The 22936-nt window shown below is 42.8% G+C and overlaps 1 protein-coding gene and 1 long non-coding RNA gene across 3 annotated transcripts in view; one reads left to right on the forward strand and one right to left on the reverse strand.

Moving 5' to 3' along the window:
- Positions 1–22936, reverse strand: part of PLXNA2 (plexin A2) — a 400751-nt gene that overhangs the window by 264350 nt on the left and 113465 nt on the right. The window lies entirely within an intron of this gene.
- LOC309535382 lies at positions 8483–21703 on the forward strand. The gene is made up of 3 exons (XR_014221238.1): positions 8483–8574; positions 20007–20091; positions 21572–21703. It is a non-coding gene; the product is annotated as an uncharacterized lncRNA (long non-coding RNA).

Raw genomic sequence — 22936 nt, forward strand, 5'->3', positions numbered from 1 at the left:
GGTTCCAGATTAAGTTCCAAAGTGCAAAATGGCAATAAACAGCTGGGCTGGATTTTTAGCCTAGTAGATGCCTGCTCCTGGAGAATGACATAAAGCAGTTCAGTGGAAAAGAGCAGAAAGCCAGGAAGCTGGGACAGAGCAATTGAAGCTCACCACTGTCATGTAGATTCGAACTGCGGACCTTCTGATTGGCAAGCCCAAGAGGCTTAGTTGTTTAGACCACAGATGCTTCATGTGTATTGTTAGGAAGGAGAAGAGGTGCTGATTCAACACTTAGAATCCTGAAGCAAACGTAAGAACTGCTAGAATCTTTGAATTCCCAAACAACTGTTTGTGCCTCTTAAGGTAATCTGTCTCCCTTGTTGAGAATCATGCGACTGTAGCAAATTAACAAGAAACTGGGCACAGAGTTCTGTGCAGAGAAGAGCACAACACACTTGGGGGCGAGGCTGGACAGCTCTCATCTTCTACTTGTCTTCACCATCACACTGAGACTGTCCTTAAGTGGAAACAGGGCCAAGTCTTCTCTCATCCATGCAAACAAAATGAGCAGTTGGTTCTAATGATGCAGTACAGTGCTAGTGAGAATCCTGCGCAGGATTTTCTGAATATGCAGTGAGCTGGTGGGCTGAGCTTATACAGCATGCATCCCTTATATTCTTCCTTGAAGGAAGCCAGTGTAAGTAATGCAGCCAAAGGACAGAACTGGGTCAGGATAACAATAGGCAAGCAGTACTAACACAGGAGGCTAGAAGGAGAAAAGCAATTAGGTTGGGCTCCTGTGGTCCAGGTTTCACATGTCCAGTGTCAGGAGGTCAGGTTCAAAGCCTGCTCAGGCAGGATAATATGATTAAACCTGATGGCTTTTCTGCTCATGACCTCCAGGGCAGTGACCCGGAGTGCCAAGCTTTAGATGGTGCAGTCATCAGCACTAGGAATTACAGCAAGCTTTTGGGAGTACCTCACAGTTCCATGCAGGAAACAGTAAAAACTCCTCAGAATCTTCTCTGTGAGAAAACGGAGGCAGGTCCCTGCTTTGGTAGATGCCATTCTGACCATCTCAAATTGTATGGATATTAAAATATGCCATAGACAAACCTACTCTGGCTGTACTGCCTGGGGATGATGTGGGATGTAGTCCAAAACATTTAGAGGGCACCTGGTTGGGAAAGATTGCCAAAGACTCAACTGAAAAATCACCTGGCCCAGAAATCAAATTCATTGTACCTGGCATCTCTGAACCCCTCTCTTCAGCTGTTGTTTCTTCTAACTTTTCCCTCTCTCTCTTGAACTTCCCTAAGCATATTTTGCGAACCACCCTGTGATCTTTGGATGAAGGGTGGTATGGAAATTTAATAAATAATAATGAAATGATAATAATAGCATATATCAAGCCAGACGTGTCCTTCATTCTTTTTGCCTGTCCTTAGTAGTTGTGGTTCTGATCCTGCAGAAAGCTTCCCCCTCGCATCTTTTTGAAATGACCAGATGCAAAGGAAGGCAGTGCTCATGTACTTTTAAGAGCAATGGCTGAGGGTGCAGTTTCTCTCACCCTTAAATAAGTATCAGGTTTGTTTATTTGCTTTCTTACATTTATACCCTGCGTTTCTTCCACCATGGAACTCAAGATGGTGAATGTTTGTTTCTCAGGGTGGCCCCTCATCCAGGCACTGACCAGACCCAGACCTGCTTAGCTTCAGCAAGCTGCCAGCCTCATGTGCCTTCAGAAGAGGGCTATAAAACTCCCCTCTCCTTTACATGACTCTTAAACAGGCAAAAGTTCTGTTCTTCACATTTCATAATCTTACCTGACCCACCAGTGGATAAACACAAGGATGTTCCTTTAGCCTCCTTACAGCCTCTAGACTATTAACTGCACTACATTTTTCATGTAATTAAACAGAAAACTCTAATCCAGCGTAATTAGCTCCCTCATTGCCAACGTCAGGCAGAAAAACACTGTTTTAATAGTCTTTCAGGTCTATTTGGCTAGGAAAATACAAGTGTGTGGTTCAGTGGTTTTCACAAAGAAACAGCCCACCAGCAATTCTCTTCCCCTCCCCTCCCTACTATCCTTGTAGATTTGTTTTCCTAGACAACACCAAATGATTTCCTGAGTGTAATAGGCCTGACATCTCTCAAAATACTGCATGGCTGGTCTCATCCAGACAAAAAGGCTGCTACCGCATCCCTGTTGGGGTAGCAAGAAAACTGGCAGACCAAGTACCAGTAGTAGCAGTTGCCAGTTGGGGCAACTTTCCCCCCATCTGCACTTCTAACTTTGCAAACCAACACACACACACACATCAGGAGAGAACAACATCAGTTTTCTCAGGCCAATTCCCTCCCCACCCTGCAAACATGTCTGCCTAAAGCTGGGCTCCAGAATCTACATTTAGGCCTGTGAATAAAAGTGGCTGGCTTCCCAGAGCTTCAAAGCTGAGGCAGCTCTGACTGATTTCAGATGGTAAGAGTGACAGATGCTCCACACTTTGGAGAATTTAGCCACTTTAATTGGAAGCCCAGCTGTGAATTTTGGAACCCTGGTTTTTAAAACAGGCAGGCTTGGTTGGGGCGGGGGGAGTGTCAGCTGAGAAAAGAGAAAATGCAATCACAACATCATACTGGCATTCAAAAATTCTCGTGTGTTCTTCCAAGTTGAAAAGGGTGCAAATGAAGATGTAGATGGGACACATTTTAAAGGTCAAAATCACATACACATTGGCTACTTCAGAAAAAAATTATGAGTCTTCTAAAGAGGGCCAGACCCAGAACATTTGGAATTGTATCCAGCTAAGATTTGATGTAAGGGACGCGGATGGCGCTGTGGGTTGAACCACAGAGCCTAGGACTTGCCGATCAGAAGGTCAGCGGTTTGAATCCCCGCGACAGGGTGAGCTCCCGTTGCTCAGTCCCTGCTCCTGCCAACCTAGCAGTTTGAAAGCACAAAGTGCAAGTAGATAAATAGGTACCGCTCTGGCGGGAAGGTAAATGGCATTTCCGTGTGCTGCTCTGGTTAGCCAGAAGCGGCCTAGTCATGCTAGCCACATGACCCAGAAGCTATACGCTGGCTCCCTCGGCCAATAAAGCGAGATGAGCGCCGCAACTCCAGAGTCGGCCACGACTGGACCTAATGGTCAGGGGTCGCTTTACCTTTACCTTTTAAGATTTGATGTTAGTTATGTTCATTAATTTCAGTGAGTTTATTCTGAGTAGGACTTGAATAAGATACAATTCTTGAATACCTAAGGGCAGGGAGACACTCCTTCCCTATTTCATGTATAAAAGCCCTTTCAACTGGCAGTTGTATCTTATTTTAACACTGGCAATGGGATTGTAACCTCTTAACATGCAAAAGGCCACAAACTAGTTATGGGGACATGGCCAGTCATGTGGCACAGTTCTGCCACACCAACAAAGGGGAATGGCTGGGGGGGGGATGAAGATGAATTGCCACTATTATCCTCACCCCAGCATCTATTGCCTGAGGCAGTCGTCTCACTCCAGCTAATGGTAGAGCTGGCCCTGCTTCTAACCATTTGTTTCATCAGCTTAACACTCAATATACTTGGGAAATTGGTAGAGAAAAATTGCATCTGGGAGCACGCTATTTAAACATGCATTAATTCAAACTTCTGCAGGGACAGAAGAAAACAAAATACTATAATCAGCTCCATCTGCCATAATTGATTCTTGGGAACCCATAATTCACACAATCATAGAATTATTGAAGTGGAATGGACTTTATGTCATTTTGCCAAACCCTGTTCTGAGCAGGGTCATCCATTCACAACATTCTTAAGCAACTCTTTTTGCATTGTGTAGATTAGAAGATGCCACAAATAAAAGTTTGAGGATCTCCTTGATAGATGGGTCCTTAGTGAAGGAAGGAAGGAAGGAAGGAAGGAAGGAAGGAAGGAAGGAAGATATGATCCTTAGCTATATTATAATGAAGAGGACATCTGCTGAATGTCCAAACAATCATTTTTTTAAAAAAGTCTAAGGATAAGGCTTTTTGAACAGTCCAAGTGTAGACCCCCTGGCCCCTTGGCCCTGTAGATCAGGCTTTCCCTTCTACCTCTTCTATTTCACACTATTTGTGACTATTTGTTGAACATGGGATGGGAGCTAGAGAATTGTGCTCACAGCCTGATCCAAGGCTTCATGATCTTGGTTCAGGAAAGGGCCATAGCTTAGTGACAGAGCATCTGTTTTGCATGGGAAAAGGTCTGAGGTTCAATCATCAGCATCTCCAAGTGTGACTGGGAGAAACTCCTGCCTGAAACCCTGGAAAGCCACCATCTGTCAATGTAGATAATAACCCAAAAGACTGACGGCACCTTCCTGTGGGCCACCATCTCTTAAACTTAAACTGGTGAGGGCAGTAGAAGGGCATTGAACCTAATATGCAGGTTGGAAGGGGTGTAGTAGATGAGGTGACCACTGGGTGCCTTTGTGTGTCCAATGATGCAGTCATCAGGCTTGTCAAAGGGCTCAGATCCTGGAAAAGATCAACCAATTTTTATTCTTTTGAGACCCATTTCAGATGTCTGAAACTGAAGATTTGAAATGAGCCTGGGAGAAAATGGACTGGAGTTTCTTGGACTGGAGTATCCATCTTCCAGAAGGAATATTACATGAACACAAAGAAGGTGTTAATAAGTGAGTCATGCAAAATGCACACGGAAATAAATGTTCTTTCCTCATGGCTCATCCCTTGGGTGCCTGGGGGAAAATGCATTTTCTTAACCCTATGGCATTCAATTAGCTCCCAAGTCTTCCCGCAAGACAAACTTTTCATAGCTCTTTAGCACAATTCCCCATAGTGCAGTAGGCCATCTTCAAGACATGGCTATATTGGATTTCCTACAAAAGATAAAGGTTCTTCTGATGTAGGAACCCCATCCCTTTCATTAACAGCCAAATTGTGTCGCTCTAAGTTTGTGCAAGTTAACCCCAGTGGTGTATTCTTTCAAATACAAAAGACCCTAACCAGATTCATTTTCAAAGTACTGTCTCTTAATTCTGATGGATGACCCCTTCTGAAAAGCAGGCTGTTAGGTTAATCATACAAGTAGAGGAAAATAAATCTTCTTGCTTTGATAGGTACATGTGTGAGCTTATGGGCCTAAAATTCTCATTGACAAACATTTTCTTCCTACTCACCATATTGAAGTCTGCAGAAACTGCAGCCAGAAACATTCATTATACTAAACCCTGTAACAATCAGTTATAGGAAAAGAATGCACTCCTTTTTTTTACACAAAAGTTCCTCTTACAGTGAAGTCCTATGTGATGTACCAGCTGACACCCATCATTGCACTGAACAAGGAAAACCAATCCCCTGCCTCAAAGTTCAGTTTTCCCACACAAGGGAGGCATCAGGAACAAGGCATTGATTGCAACTGGAGCTTTCTGGCTTGATGACAGAACTTCAATAATAGGGCATTAGCCTGCAACAACAAATATGTAACAACTCCTCCCATGCCATCAATGCATCAGAAATAAACTCAAACATGCCGTCCCAGAGGAGTTTGGACAGATCAGCTTGTAAGGCAAGCTGTCCCAGGTGTAAGATGTTGAAGCTTGGATAACATTGGAGTGTGTCAGTTTCCCTGATCTGCAGTCTTCAGGCAAAAACTAAACTGTGCAAGCCTGCAGGACACAAAAGGGTAGCCTGAGCCTGGGTTCATCTGTTTAGTTTATCCTACCTGCTGTTGTCAGCATCAGCTGATAGTGTCAGAGCAAGGTCCATATTTAATGCAACTGGCTAATGTTTACCAGTACTAATATTCTATCAGTGTACATTATGCTTTAGAGAGGAGTCTGCAATTGAAAACAGACAGTGGAGAAGACAACAAAGAGAAGGGGGAAGATACACAAAACCCTCTGCAAGGACAGCATACAGAATCAAAAGTCAATATAAAAATCATGAAACAAAAAAGCAGCATATCAAAACTCAGTATAAAAATACAACAGAGTGGATCAAACCTCATTAAAAACGGCTCATCATATATGCTAGAATGATGGTGGAGCAGGGGGCGGAATGAAGGTATAAACTGTCAAATATCTGAAAACATGGCTGGTTAAGGGCAACCAGTCCTAAGTACATAACTCCCCTGGTCTATAATGCCAGAGCAGTCTGAACTTTTTATGAGTGACACAATATATCCAGGCCCCATCTGCCTATGTTCCTAGATGGGAGAGCAGAAAGAGCCATGGAGGCAGGAGGGAAGGGGGGGCATAGCTTTTTTCTGTAAATGTTGCCAGATGCATATAAATGGTGAGATCAGGGCTCCTCATGCATGCAAGTATTTCACAGCATCTACATGTTAGCAGCATCAAAATGCCAGCCCATGTTCTTCCCCCATTTTAATCTGGAATTACAAACTAAGAAGAAGAATACTGTTGCAAACTAGCTAGCTGAATGATCCGTTTGCCAGTCTGGAGGCTCCCTGAAACATGAACAATGTTAACATAGGTTGTGTACACACTAAACCTCTTTCTAGAAAAAGAGGTGCTAGAACTCACCATAGAACACCTCCCTAATTCACTTAGAATGGCAATGGCGCCCACCTAAGAGGTGCCGGAACTGAGTTCTGGCTGAAAAAAAGCCCTGCCTTTATTGCACATTCACATAGAAAGCTCAGGACAAGTGGAAAACCCATGCTTTCTAGGCATAGGACATGTGGAAGTGTGGGCTTATCCATGCTTCCTCTTGTCCCACTGCTTCCCAACCCAGAAAACTGCTCTTTAGTGCTCAATTGAAGCAAACAGCAATTTGAGTTTTCTATGGATTGATGTTTGCTATGATTTAGAGCTAAAGAGTAGGTTTTCCCTGGGAAAGCAGAGGGGCAAGTGGAAAACTGCTTGGACCTGTGCATTTTAGGCATGGGACAAGTGGAAATGTGGATGAGCCCTCAATCAGCTGGGTTCATACCAAACAGTGACAGAAGGCATTAAAAGCTCTATCCAAACAAATTGCATGATTTTCATTAAATATCACTGCAGATTTTTTCAGGCTGGAAATGTATTCAGTGAAATTTATGACATGACAAGATAGGATCCTATCCCTAGAACAAAAAAAAACACAACAACATATAAACTCTCCTAAATATACAATAAAACAGGGTTTAAATACATTAACCCCCCAAACTGGCTTATTCCTAATTTCTAAAAGCCAGACCAAGCAGCTGGTTCTTAAATAACTTCTGAAAGATACTCAGTCAAAGAAAGTGTTTCCAAGTAGAGTAGTGGGATTTTGTAACTGTATAGGTAGCCACCAAGAGATCCCCCTCTGTTTGAGGATACATGACACCTTTGATGCACAACCATTTACATTTCCTTGGAATTGTAAACCTTCGTAGTTTAGTGTAATTTGACGAATGTACAGAGGACAGACTTTGCCTTTGCCTGCACTTGCCAAAAGAAAAAGGGAAAACGCAAGGGGAGAACAAATGCAAAATGGTCCAGAGCAAGCTGCTTCCCAGCAGACTGGGGTATTTCAGGAGCAGACAGTAGAGGAAGCTTACAAGCGAGTCATTCTCTCCACAGCCCAAACGAAAACTTGATAAATTTCACCTCTTTCTTCTCTAGCCACAAGTGCCATGCTAAGCTAAACACACTATGGAGGAATTGAATTGCTAATGAACTCCAGCTGGGATATCAAATTTACACACTGTGGTTGCTGCAAGGGTGGGTTGTTTCAGAAGGGTGAGGTTTTTGAGGGTTGCTGTTTTTTTGTTCCTTTGCCATTATTCCACCTTTTATTCAGCTGCTGGGAAATCATTCCTGCCCCCCAAAACCACCATGGAATGCCAATGTAACATGAGTCTGCCTCTTGGCTGGTTTGTGGTCTCTCAGCCTCAGAGCCATCCTTGCAAAGTTGTCTCCCCACTCCTTATCTCACATGTCTGGCAGAAAATGACACACAGTTGTAAAGCTTGTAGAAGGCAGCTTCCATCCACGACCACAACTTTTCTACTAGTTTGCCGGGGGTGGTGGTGGTAGTCGTCGGTTGTGGGAGATTCCCTTTGTTGCCTCTGAATCATAAAGGTCTGGGGCTTCAGATTAGTCAGAGAAAGCCAGACCACTAGCCAGATGGCTGGAGGCTGAGGTAGAGTGGATAAAGCTTGGGTAACTGGCTATGACCTCTCTCTCTCCCGCGTATTGTGCTGCCACTTGGCAGGTGATAAAGCAGCAAGCACAATCAAATCAGTTCAATAATTTTTCAACAGCCTTTTTTACAACATCTAGAGGATGGTGGAGATGTCTCAAACGCACAACCGGGAGTTGACTTGTGCTTGATTTATGAGCCAAGTGGAGCTGTATCTAAAGTCAAGTCCTGGGGACGACAAAACAACAGATTGTGGCTGCTTTTCAAATCACACTTCAAAAGCCATAAGGTTAGCGGCTGCCACACAACTATCTTGACATGCGACTATTTAAACATTAAATAGCTAGCAGTTGCTGAGAACTGTCTCTGGATTCCAGGGACAAGCATTCACTTGATCTGTTGAGATATACCCGGGGGTGGAAGGTGATGAGTCTACTGGGTTTCTCTCTCTTTAAAAGGTTAGCAAGGGCAATAAGCCCCCTTAATTATAGACATTGTATCAGGAAGCAAGTGAAGTTCTGTGCTAGGATCTGAAGGAAGCATTTTAAAAGAAGGGAGTGGGAAAGGAGCACAAGTTCTTGTATTTGCATTAGAAATGCCTCTCTATCCAGCACATGAACAAAAACCCTGCAAGATGAATTGTACTTGCCACATTGCGTAATATATGGTTGTGTTAATATCTTCCTTTGTATTGACCTCAGCAACTTTTGACCTCTTTCCACAGTGCTTATGGGCATTTTACTATTATTATTTAGATGTGAGCTATCCTTTTAGGTAGGGAAAAGGGGGGAGAAGAAGGAGGAGGGATCTTTAGTTTGTAATTTTCCCTTTTCAATTAAAAGAAGAAAATAGAAACACCCGACTATCCTTTGCAAACTTTTACAAAACTCCAGCACTGCCTTTTGAGTTTAAATGCCAAAGATATAACCTGGGGCATTCTGAAAGCAAAGAACGTGCTTTACAACTGAGCGAGTTATGCCTTGTCCCCAGCTATGATTCCCCTTAAATGGCAAAATACACCCACAAGCCTCTTTGAAACTGATTTATACTAATAACTCAATTTACATTAAGTTAATGCATTAATTTACATTAATTTACGTTAAGTTAATTTACATTAACTTAAAGCTGTCAATTACATTTTTTTTCATAGGGTTGATACCATGTGAGGAGAATAGATAAGGCTATGATTTTTATTGAACTAATTATCTCTAGAATGTGAGTGAGGAACCATATCAGCCACATTTTGGAGACAAGTCAGTTTAAGCCAGAAACATTTGTATCATAGAAATGCTATATGCAACACAACTAGACTTGCTTAAATTATATATTATGCAGTGTAACAGAAGGGAAGGGGTGGTGGCAAAGATCCTGGTTTTACTCTCTGCCTCCCTTCTGTTCACAACCGCCAGTCAAGGTCTCTCAAAGTGATCTCTTAAGTTGCCACCACATGCCCCTCCCTGAGCAACCTCCCACTATAGGAGAGAGACACTTCCAGGGAACCAGCAGACCCTACACTTCTTGCACTTATCCAGAGATGTATTTATAGTGCCTGTACCCCCACCCACTTGCTCCAAGGAGAAACTATTTAACACTATTAACTCACATTCAGACATGAGGAAGACAGTGCTACTGCAGCTCAGGGGCACACATTCCTAGAAAGGCACCTCCAGCACCACCCCAACGCTCTTTGGGACACCACTTTGCCCTCCCTTACCCAGGGAAGCAAAGTGTGTTAGGGTTACTGAAACTTAACTGGTGAAGCTCCCCTCCTCTCCCAAACATTGAGACTGCAATCCTGTACGCATTACCTGAGAATATGTCTAATTGGATACAGTGGGACTTACTGCTGAGTAAACTTGCATAGGATTGGGCAGTAAGTGATAGGGAAGTTTCAGGAGCAGTGGGGCAGGAGTATAAGAGGGACACGGATTCCTACAGATTCTGAATCATAAACCAGAATCCCCTTTCAGTGGGTAGAGGCAGGGAGGAGGAAGAAGAGAATTGCCCCATGAACAACAGGACCTGTTGTTGCCCAATGTTGCTCAAGTCAAGACAGTCCATCCCATCCTGCTCCATTTTTACCTGCTTCTTCTACCATCACCCCTGTTGCCAGAAAGGGGAGGAGGGAAAGATCCTGTCAGACTTGCCAGGGAGTAGTGGGGAGAAATAAGTCCTGGGGCCCCCAAGGAAGGAACTTTTGCCACCTCCGCTGCTGGCTTTGTCTAGTGGAGACACGTGTGGGGTCCCTAGAAAGGGCTCCTGCACCCTTAGCCGACAGCTCTGACTTCATTCATTAGGGTGATTTGGAGCAGCCAAGCTACATTAGCACATTTCACAGAAATTGTGAGGGAGAGGGGCTCACATATAGGCTTATGACATTTCTCCTAGAGCACATGAGGACTTTTTTAAAAAAGTAAGAGTCCAGGCCCTCTGCTGGCAAATGCTGCCTCTCCTCAGATTCACCACCCTGGAGAATTGTCTCCCTTTCCCCCTCCCATAAATGCATCACTGCACTTAACAGGAACGTGGAACCGGCATCCAGCTGCCTATCCCACCTGCAGCCTGCTCAGCCTCAACGCAAGTAGTATGTGCCCGGCAACTTGGCACATGGGAGATTACAATAACACAACCAAGATCCAACAGCCAAATTATGTGAGGTTTATTTTTATTAATAATAATAAAGGAAGAAGAGGACAACTGGAACAAAGCAAAACGCTGTGTCAAAAAAATAAATTACAAGAACCTTTTTAGTTCAAGTCTAACTATCCTAACATTCACTATTGCCAACAAGCTTCTGGCCTCCTAATGAGCAAAACAGGTTAGATAGGAATATATGAAGCTGCCTTACACCGAGTCAGACCATTGGTCCATCTAGCTCAGTGTCTTGAACCTGCCAGGGCTTGAACCTGGGACCTTCAGCTTGCAAGGCAGATGCCCCACCAGTGAGCTACAGTCAGTTGCAGGTTTTCTGATGGTCAGTGAGGGACAAAGCTATCTGGTCACAGCCCATTTTTAAGGGTTTGGTACCCATGTTGGTTTTGACTGCCTGCTGTTTCCTGCCAATCACAAGTCCTCTAAAGTTTGCCAGGTGAGGAGCTGGAGAAGATTGCTAGCATTGGTGAAAATGGCTACTGGATTTCTTTCTCTGCTGGAGTTGATTAGTAAACTGTTGATTTGAGAAGAGGTGTGACTTCTTCACTAAAGAAGAATTGCAGGCAAGAGACCAGGCATTGCTATATGCACAACCTAAAGAGGGTTGTGCATGTGTGGCAAGCTCATTTTAAGACATAGCTGTTCACTGCCATTTATCAGTTATTTGCTAACTAGCTATTAACCTTTTTTCTCTATGTGCTATCTAATAGCAATAAATCAAATTAACGAAGCAAATCACTATTATATGGATTGATTTAAAAAATGATCAATAGTGAGATATGGTAGCTCCAAGGAAATTTGAACTGGAGGATCATGGAACTGCACCTTCTCCAGTTTTTTGCTGCCATCCATAAGGAGCTCAGAAGCTAAAATAGATGGGAGAAGTTTTATTCACAAATGACATGCATTTATAGAAACTTCCCAAAGGGGAGAGATGTTGAAGAAAGCAGAACATAATTGTTGCCCACACTAGGACTGTGGCTGGATACTAGGAAATTAATTTTAGCCCTATATTATGCTCCCTTTTACTCTGCACTGCACACAAGCTCATTTGCTACTGAATCCATTGCTTTCTTTCCCCACTTATATCTCTGTATTTCCTGCCATGTTGCTTCTTTATACATGGAATAGCACTCCCTTAAACTACTCTGCAATGTGCATCTCCTTCCATCTTTAAGTGCCTTTGTCTAGACTGACTTGTCATGCGTGGATGTGGGAAGCAAGGCCAAAAATTGTTGTATGGGGATGGGGGGGAGCAAGGCTGGGCTTTGGAAAGGAGGTACAAGACTCTGGCAGAGTCCAAGAGCCCTCCCACCACCTCCCCAAAGCCGGGAAAGTGCTAATTAAGCTTTGAGAAGGAGGCAGGAGGTCTCTAGTACCCTGTCAGAGCCCTCAAGCTTTGGGAAGGCAGTGTGAGAGCTGGGGTGTGTGTCAAATGTTGCTGAGGGCTGCCAAAAAAGGTATTGGCCCTTGGGCTGCATGTTGGCTCACCCTGACATAGACCTTTGCCATCAGCAAATTCCCACACTACCCTAACCTCACTTGACTAGCACTTCCAGTAATACTTTGTCCCCACTAATTCATCACTCACCAATGCCTTCCCCAACCTCTAAATCAGTGGTGGGGAACATGTGATGATCCAGATTTGGACTCCCCACTCCTGTTGACCCCATCCAGCATGGTCAATGGTTATACACAGCATTAGACATCCGTGTGTTTGGTGAATGCATGGAAGTAAGAGTGGTACTATGTTTAGGTGCCCACCAACATGTTAATCTGATTTCCCCCATACAAGTTACTGAAGTTTTATGCTTGTTTTTTAAAAAATAAAATTCCATCGCATAAGCCATCCCTCTTCAGCATATTTGCAATTTTGATCAGGGTTGGCCTGGAATATTAACTGAAGGAATCTGTGCCACCCCAGACAACCTCTTTTCCAATTTGAAGGCCCTGTTAATACTTGTTGTCAGGACATCCAGATTGGTTATTGCTGTTTCCCATAAGACTCATCCTTTAGCTTCTCCATGTTTTATTTTTAAAAGCCCACACAGATTCATAACAACAATGCTTTGCTGCAATGTCACATTTCATTAGGCATGTTGTGGTTTGCATTCAGCTTCTGAGAATGCGGTTGGTGAGCAAAACTGCAGGATTCCAGCTCCTCTGGTGTACTGCAGAAGTCTCTAAGGGAAAGAACTGAGGCCTACAAAGGACTTGTAGACAAATTACATTGCGGGGTTCAGTGTCTTGTGGTTTTGAATGCAGACAAAGCATGGGGTAGCAAATCTTTTGCTATGCCATAGTGTGCACAAGCCATTATGAGTGTTTATCATGTTGATTCTACTAAAAAGCAGCTGTGCATTATACTTCAAATTAGAAAAGAAAATCCATTTTTATTGTGTTTGTGGAACAGCAGAAACAATATGAGCCACTGCAGTGTTTTGCTAGGAACCACTTATTGTGACAAAAATTATTGAAAGATTCAAAATCGTCAACAGGTACAGTTGGAATAATCAAGCACTTAGTTTATTTTTCAGCCTAGCTCATTCAGTGTGTACTTTAGATGACAATGTAGAAACTAACCAATAGTGCCATCAGGGCAGGACTTTGGGGAAGAAGTCCAGGGACTCAGCAGAACAAGCATGAAGCTATGATATTTTGAAGCAAGCAAGGTAATTCACAGGACCATTAAAAGAGAGTCAGTCTACTGTTACCTAATGGCACTGCTTTAACCAACTATTGTCTGAAAGCAGTATATATATTATTTGAATCCTCAAACTCAATAGTGCTTACCTGAAGCTCCTGCCATAAAGCACTAGTGCTGAAAACTAAAGCAAGACACACTAGATTTGAAATACGGAGAGGTAGCCAGTGTAGTATCTTTCAGATGTTGTTGGACTACAACTTCCATCAGCCCCAGCCAGCATGACCAATGGTGAGAGGTGATCTGGGCTATAGCCCAGCAACCTCTGGAGGGCATCACACTGGGCATCTCTATTGCCAAGGACACTGCTTGCATGGCTACTTGTAGTATTAGTAGCAGTGGCGGCAGAGAGTACACCTGCCAGAATCTTTTGAGTTCACTCACTGTGGGGAAGCAGATGGTCTCATGCATTTCAGAGCCACACAATACGAAACTCTTCATAAATGTATGAAGAAGCTTCATGCAGAGGGGAAGTTGAACCTGGTTTTCTTGGCCCACAAATACGAACAACTAGAAGGTCAAGTGTAAACTTGCAGTCTATGCCCAATTTCTTTTTTTCTTCCAGAAAGGCAAAACTGCTGGCTGCTTAGGTTCTTTTGAGTTCATCCCAGGTGTCTGAGGAGCAAGGGGTTGCTACTTTTCTTTTAAATTACCACAACCACTACAAAGCCCCAGAGAAAACACCTCAATCAATGAAGCAGCGCTGATGGGAATTTTGTTGAACTTGATGTGCACCTCAGATTAACATCTAGGGGGAGAATACCAACTCAAGGCCGTGTGGGTTTCCAAAGGAATGGTGACAAACTGAGCACTTGACTGAACCAAGCAGACGGCTCTGCCGCTATTAGCAAGCTACTCTGGGCAATGATTTCAAATGAAAGTCTGTATTTTATTAATTATGAGTCTGCTTTGCTGCTGAACTCTTTAATGAGTTCCCCAGCTGTATCAATCCATAGCCATTAAGTCTAAATAGCTTGTGTGCGTGCACGGATAACAGTTAGGCTAAAATGCATTCATCACCCAGAAATTAAGCATGTAGGTTTACAAGAATGCACAGCTCATCAGCTGCACATGAAGCCATTTTTGCCTTGTGATAACATTTGTGAGGATTTAAACTTTCATTTTTGTAGAATAAGGAAAGCTTAGGACCCACACGGTTGTCAAGGAAAGCTTTGAGAATGTTAACTACAATGCTTGTGCTGCAGGCTAAGTTTGAGGAAGACACATTGCCTTATTTAAAAGCAGAAAAACTGGCATCATTATGAGGCGGGGCTTGAGCGTAGAGGAAGGGCATGCACATTCTAAGGACTGGGTGGGGGGAGAGTTCAGCTTTGTGCCAGTTGTATAACTGGTCTGAATATGACATAGAAGTAAGAAGGGTGAAGGGGTAAGGCTAATCCCCCATTTTCTACTGGGAGAAAGCATGGTTACTACAAGCTGTCCTTTGATAGACCCTTCAAAGGATAGAGTGGTCATCTTAATCTGCTGTATCTCCTGTCGGAACATTGCAGGATGACTAATTCAAGAAAAGACAAAGATTAACATAGCATTAGGAGATAAGGCATTGCCAAATTCATGCTTAGCTTGGAAATGTGCATTTCTTACACTAAAAATAGCATTTTTGGTTCTGACTAGGGATGGCTGGATCCGTCCATTTTCAATCCATGCCAGTTTCACGTGTGTTCATTCATAGGTTTGTTCCCTCCCATTTCTGCACCTATCTGCAATTTTGAATTTTGTATTTAAATTAATATTTGGATGTGTATTTCTCCACTCAATCCATGTATGCATTTCTAACATATTTCATCCTAAAATATACATTTCAAAGCATTTCAGAATGTTTATTGAGTTGCAAACTGTATCTCAAAACTTAGAGAAATGGAAAGGACAACTCAGTTCTGATCCACACATTCATCTAGTGGGTGCAGTTTGCAGAAGAATGTGTAGAACTTGAATTCCTCCAACATTCCGATTTCTGATTAGAAAGCCTCTAGAGTGGTGCCTCGCAAGACGAAATTAATTCGTTCCGCGAGTTTTTTCGTCTAGCAAATTTTTCGTCTTGCGAAGCACGGTGTCAGAAAAGTTTTGGAAAAGCTTCAAAAATCACCAAAAACCTCAAAAAGGGCTACCACACCGCGTTCTATGAGTTGCTCCTCGAAGTCAAGTCGCAACTGTATTAACGGTGTTAAGAAAAAGCAAACAAACTTGCAAAAAACGCAAGACGTTTTCGTCTTGCGAAGCAAGCCCATAGGGAAATTTGTCTTGCGAAGCAGCTCAAAAACCGCAAAACCCTTTCGTCTAGCGAGTTTTTTGTCTTGCGAGGCATTCATCTTGTGGGGCACCACTGTAAATCAAGCATGAGTGATGCTTGTCCTAAATAAATCAATCACATCCTGCAACTGATGATTGCAGAACACCCTATCTATGAACCGCCTTACTCTTTCAGCTGTGCATCTCTTTCTTGGGTGGATACTTAGCCCTCAAACCAAGACCAATAGTGCTTTTAGACAATGACAATAGTCATTCTCCACCTGGTGGTTTGAAAATGAATTACAGGATGGGAATTAAGAGTCAAGAGACGATGTGGTGACCTGACAAATCCATCAGGATTGTTAATTTCTACAAAGCAAGGTCCATCTGGTGACTCTGCCGGGTTCCACCATCCTTCAAGCAAGTTGGCAGGAAATGCAAATAGCTAGCTCTATCACTGCTGGGTTTCAACTTAGTGCATTGCCAGTGGCTGTCAAGTAGATAAGATGAGAAAAGGAGCAAGGATCATTTGTATTGTTGCAAATGCTTCTAGTCTCATTTACAAACCCACCTATCCCAGCCAATTCTGCTAGTTCTATTGATAAATCCCTCAAACCTTAGGCTTTCTGCCTCTGTATTCACTTCTCTGGCAACTGCAACATATGATTTTGGGTATTCATCTTTTCCCAACCACATAGACAAATTAGCAAGATCTACTTCCATACAGCTGAAGATTTATTCATCTGTGAAGCAACAAAGTCTGTTGATTTTGATGGACATGGTGAAATGCATGGCTGTGTTTACAAACAGTTTAGTATGAGAACAGGCAAAGTTGTCCATCTCAGAGATGGTGTTAGAAGACATTTAAAGCTTTTCTTGGCTTTGGCATATTTGTTTTACAGCTGAGATTTCAGCCAGAACAGCCATCAACCCAGGGCTCTTCTTGTGTGCAACACTTTTATAGTGATGCAGAAAATGAAACTCCCTTGTCCTAAACTTTTGCACATAGACTATACAACACCAACAGAATTGCTTTTACCATTGGATTTGTCAAGCAGGGAAATAAGTATCCTACATCTCCAGGGCCATCAGCCCAACCATTTCCACCAGTGGGTGATTCACTTAAGAAAATAAAGTAGCTAATTATTTAACAACCTCCCTGTAATCCTAGCAGCACTAATGGGTTCTGCTGTCTTACCGCTGCTCTCGTTTAAAGCTTGTAAAGCTAAGCAAGAGAGGCAGGAGGTTAAAAATATCACCTTCCAAGCAAAACAGCATCATGTTTGGATCTTCTCAGAGAAATTAAAGCAACAAAAGGGCCGTGAACTTGCTCGTAGTGTAACCAAGAGACACACTCCTCTCGCTGCTGTACGTGTCCATCTGGCAAAGACATACTTTCGATTTTAGCAAGAGCAATGACGAGTGGACAACAAGGGTGATGTGCACATGGCAAAGAGGCCGGAAGAAATGAAAGCTGCATGGCAGGCAACACATTCGTTCATCTTATGAATACTGTACATCTATTCATATCTGAAATTATACAACTGCTACTGGTGCATGCGCCTGCCGTACACAGCATGAAATTAAAATTCCTCCTCAGTATCACATTGCAAGCTAGAGTTGTTCCACAGAGCCGACAGAAAATGTATCCATTGGCTTCCTCAGCACCGGGATTGGAAGCCAGTGGGGTGAGGGAGACAGGTCTATCGCCTGAGGTAAAAATATTCCATTTCCAAAATAAATCCCGTAGAAATATTGCTAGCCTAGAGCATATCTCTTGGTATTAATTTCACAGTATGGATTCATGCATAACTTCCGCACTGCTCCCCTCCCTCCCTCCCTCCCTCCACGCTCACTCTTTTCCCTCTTATCTTTCCAGAACAAACACAATGTGAAAGCTAATTCTAGTAGCCTTCCAGCCCAGAGTCCACCCAATGTCAGTGGTCCTGCTGGAAATGTACTATGCAAGGGAAGTATGAAGAGAACAAAGGGACACTAACTGAAGGAACTGGGGACAAGTGAGGGCTTTTGTGTGCTTCATGCTGCAGTAGTTCAAATGGAGACATGTGCTGTGACACACTCTACACAAGGGTCTCTACATTCATTTTGATTAGGTTCAATTCAAACATTACCCCAGATACATAGTTGGTGCCAAGGACTCTATCTGCAGGCCTACCTCTCCATATGATTAGCTATTTATGTGTGGCAAACCAGGCCATGTATGCAAGCAAAGTTAGCTGAATAGGAAAGACTTAAGAACATAAGCAGAAGGCTGCTGGATCAGGCCAGTCTAGTCCAGCATCCTGTTCTCACAGTGGCCAGCCAGATTCTATGGGAAATCTGCAAGCAGGACCTGAGTACAACAGCACTCTCTTGTGGTTTCCAGCAACTGGAATACAGAAGCATACTGCCTCCATCAGTAGAAATAGAACATAGCCATTAATAGCTTTATCCCCCATGAATTTGTGTAATCCTCTTTAAAAACCATCTACTTCACCCATGTAGTTGGTCTAGCCCACATGGGCAGCAGTTCACCTGGAGTGGTACACCTGCAGTTATGTTAACCATGCTGAATTGAACCACACACTACTTGACCCTCGTTTATTAGTTTTTTCAACCAAAATAGCCCCCTTTGTTGTGAAATCACTGCTATAGATCACTGTTCCATTTTTACAGATGAGGAACTGAGGCTGAAAAGATAATGACATGCCCAAAGCTATCTGGCTTTGGCACAATGTGAACCTCCTTCTCTGGCCTGACACAGTCTAGACGTTTGGAACTCCAAAATCTCATCAGCCCCAGCCAGCATGGCCAATGATCAGGGTGATGGAAGCTGTAGTTCAAAACTGTACTGCAGCTCCAGAAATGTAAAGGAAGTTACTGTATCTTATATCTCAGAGTATTCGGCCCACTTGGCCCAACAGAGTCAAATCTGGCTAACTGCGACTCTCCAGCTCTCAATGTAATTTATTATTATTATTCAATTTATACACTGCCATATACCCAGGGGTCTCAGGGCAGTTCACAAACAAGACCACAACATATAAAATCAAACAAAAACAATAGCGTAACAAAAACCCCCCAAAAGAGCCACATTCTAAAAGGGCATTGGATGTCAATAAGATCAGCCAAAGGCCTGGTTTAAAAAGGAACATGTTTGCCTGGTGCCTAAAGGTGTATAATGAAGGCGCCAGGCAAACTACCTTGGGGAGAGCATTCCATAGATGGGGAGCCACTGCAGAGAAAGCCTGTTCTCATGTTGCCACCCTCCAAACCTCTCAATATCAATTTTAAACTAGGAATGACATTATCTTCATCATCTACATTTATATATTCACCCTATAACAGAGGTTCTCATGGCAGCTTACAAAGCAATAAATAATAAATGCAACATTAAAATACAGTATAAATCGATAAAACTATTTAAAAATTACTTAAACATTAAGGCACAATTTATAACAATTTAAAATTGAGAGGTCCAGAATGTGAAGCTTGTTGTTTAAAAGCCTTGCATGAATAGCTGCAGTGGGTATTGTAGTCATACCAGTGTGACTGCTGCTTACCTGGATTGCTGGGGCAGCAGTGAAGCTGGGGCATGTAGTTCCATCATCAAAAACACTGTGGTTAACCAGATGCTTGTGCCAGCTCAGCTGTATGGTGGTGTGACTTTGCTATCATCCCACCCCAGTCCTGTCCAGGTAAGCAGCAGTTATATGTATGTTGGGAGAGTGGCTTTCTGGCTCCATCCCACATATCCCACTACTGGCGAATAGAAAGGTGTTCACCTAGTGCTGAAAAGACCACACAGTCTTTTCCATAGCTGATTCCATAGCTGGAGTGCCACTACTAAAGAAGCCTCACTTCATTTGTCAGGGGAATCCAGAGCAGGGAAGAGATATCAAGGCTCAGGTAGGCACATGTAGGAGAATATATTCTTTCAGCTAACCTTATACATGTCCTCCATCACTGAACTACACCCCAGTCCTTAGTTCTTTGAATCTTAAGAATTCCTGGTTAAATCTTAGGTGTTAGCCTAGGCTGCTTCATTATGTAGTATGATTATGTGCCTGAAACATGCCAGCAAATTAAAAATGTGCTGATTTGAGATTGCCGGTATTTGCCGAAAATCTAAAGTGATAAATGGCATAAGGTATAAAGAAAATGTGTTTGAGGCTTCCAGTAGAGCGCCAGGAAACCAATCCAGAAAGATGAGGCTAGAAATGAAATTGTCTCCCCTTGTGATTGAATTTTCTTTCCTAATGCTTAATTATTTTCACACATTAGAGCGACAGGTCTGTCAACTTGCAGAAAGTAGACTTTGAGGACCCCCATCATAGTCGGCTGAATTAGGCGTTAAGAGGAATCCCTGGTGAGTGAGAATTGAATCTACTTGAGAACTCAAAAGCATGCACTCTATGTTGTGCCATTTTGATTGATCTAATAACGGTCTTACGTTAATTTGGAAGTTGAAATCTTCTTGAGTAAAATATCTTTTTCTTCTGATAGAGGAACTGAGACATCTGTGCACACCTTTTAAGTGTAAAAATATCTCAAAAATACTAGATGCTAGACAATCTGGTTTTAGCTAGTCCTGGCACCAGGAGCAGGAATGCTCAAATAAATGCCCGTGCCTCGTATAATGTGATCCTTGTGGTGGGTAAGAACAGCCTCTTGGGGGGGCATGGTGGTCCTTGGGAACTTTGAAAGAGTTGAGAGCAGAGATAAAGATGGAACCTCTGACCACAGCACCTTAGAGCCTTAGACAAATCTGAGGATGGAAAGTGAACAGCTGCAGAGTTCTGGATTGCTCTGTGTAGAGTTTTTGCTCAGAAACAAACATCACTATATACCATTAAGCCACAGCTACAGTTATAGTGGCTTTTACCTACTGTTAGTAGGCTTTCTGCCTCAATGGTACTGGGTTAGAAAGAAAGAAATGGACAGTGCCTCTTTCTCCTCTTAGTAGAGAAGGTTTCTAGATGCAAAACTTAGAAGCAGTACAGTACTGTCAAACTGGACAAACCGTCTCTGTGCCTTTAAGAGAATGAGGTGGGGGGATCTATATTCATGTTAGGATTCACACTAGCAAGTCAAGATTGCACGAAAAGGATGAGATTGTGTGTGTGTGTGTGTGTGTGTGTGTGTGTGTGTGTGTATATATATATATGCAGGTTTTGGTGTCTTCGGGTGTCTTCCCGTGTAAGAGTCGGGGTGTCTGTGCGACGTTTCGACGAGGTCTCACTCGTCATATATATATGTAGCTGGGTGTTATTATGCACACAATCACATAGAAAATGATTCACAAACAAACACAATAAATGGAAATCTGTGCAAGTGGAAGCTATGTATGTGTCACCTCTGAAATTACAGGATTTTTCCATGTAAAATGGAAACACAGGCCAAGTGAAATGTGGGGCAGAGCCAACCAGTGGAGGAATTACAAAATGGAATGGGGAAAAATAATTGTCCACCTGTACATATGACTTGTACTGGTTACAGCATCCTTCTGTGTGGCCTGGCCTCTGTTGGGTTAGAAGCCATAAGCAGCTCCAAGAAAAGCTGTTTCAAGAGTGTTTCTGGCCCAGGTGAAAACAGAATTTGCCAACATTCTCATAAGGAAGGCTGTTGTACTGCTACAGCTTGCCCAGATTTATTCATTGTAGGTTTGAAAAAAAGAGACTAGTGTTAATTCAAACCATATTTTCTGAGTTCATACTAAAAGAACATTAGTGACCAGCAAAGGCATTAACAAGGACAAGGTGCTACCTGTCTTGTATACAGTAAAATGGGAAAAGGAAAGCCACTCATTTTGTACTCCAAATATTTCATATCCCAATGCTATTTTGCAGATTTTGTGAAAACCACCTTCTAAAAGGCAAACATCTGAAAGGAGCTGGGAAGAAAGAAGATAATGTTCCACCTCTGTTTACAACAGTACAAATATATAGTACAATCCTTCTCTATCTTCTTTGCAAATATATGGTTCATGCCCTGGTGATTTCTCACTCTGACTACTGCAGTCTTCTTCTCTTTGGTCTCCCATTTTCTTACCTCAGCCTCCTTGCTTTTTAGTGCTTTTTAGTACAGTGGTACCTCGGGTTAAGAACTTAATTTGTTCTGGAGGTCCGTTCTTAACCTGAAACTGTTTTTAACCTGAGGTACCACTTTAGCTAATGGGGCTTCCCACTGCCACCGCGGTGTGGTTTCTATTCTCATCTTGAAGCAAAGTTCTTAACCCGAGGTACTATTTCTGGGTTAGCGGAGTCTGCAACCTGAAGCATATGTAACCCGAGGTACCACTGTATCCACTTTGCTGTTATTCTTTTGCTACACATTCTTTTTATCCTGCTACTTTTTCTTTTCTTATTCATGCTTCCCTTCCTCTGGTGAACTACCCAGAGAACATTTTGTAAATTGGTGGCATGCGAATACCATAAATAGCAATGATGGAAGCACTTCATTGGATACTGCCCACCTCCATGGCCTCTACTCTCTCCATGAGCCACCTGCACCCTCCCCAGATCTGCTCCAGAGGAAACCCTGGAGCAAGGAGAAACCCAGAACAGATTTAGATGGTGCTCAGGGAGAGGAAGGTCCATTGTGCAGCCAACAGAGAATAAAGCATGGTAATCAAATAAATGCCCAACATATGACAGAAACTCTAGTGTAAAAAACCTTCCATTTCTGTAAGGCATTTAGTTGGTGGTGATTTTAGTGAAGTTTATAGGGGGGGGGGTTTCCTTTAAAAAAAACCCACAGCTGTTCTCATGGTTCTATCTTTTGTCTGTGGATGATCACCGGATCAGGGAAAGCAGTGTATGAAGGACAAGATTCATATTTCTGACACAGGAAAAGGGAACCGCTGCACATTTTCTTTATCTCGACAGTTGTGCTTCCATGCTGATTTAAAAAACCAAAAGAACCCACATAGAAACAATTCTCCTTTTTTAAAAACGCTGAAATTTGTGTTTCCACGTTAGTGATGATTTGGGACAGGACAGAGAAGGGAAATACCCTGCTAGTTTGCAACCCCCCCCCAAAAAAATCCCCTGCCACAAAACATGTCACATAGTGTGCAATGCTTAAGAATGTTAGCTTATTATATATGCAGAGAAACAGTGGGGAAAATCTATATTGTACTGTAAAACGATAGAGGATTAATCCCGCTAGGTAACAGAATCCCTCATAAATAGCAAATGGGGGAGATATCCATA

The sequence above is a fragment of the Podarcis vaucheri genome, assembly GCF_965113315.1.
Source record: "Podarcis vaucheri genome assembly, chromosome: 6".
NCBI classification, from domain to species: domain Eukaryota; kingdom Metazoa; phylum Chordata; class Lepidosauria; order Squamata; family Lacertidae; genus Podarcis; species Podarcis vaucheri.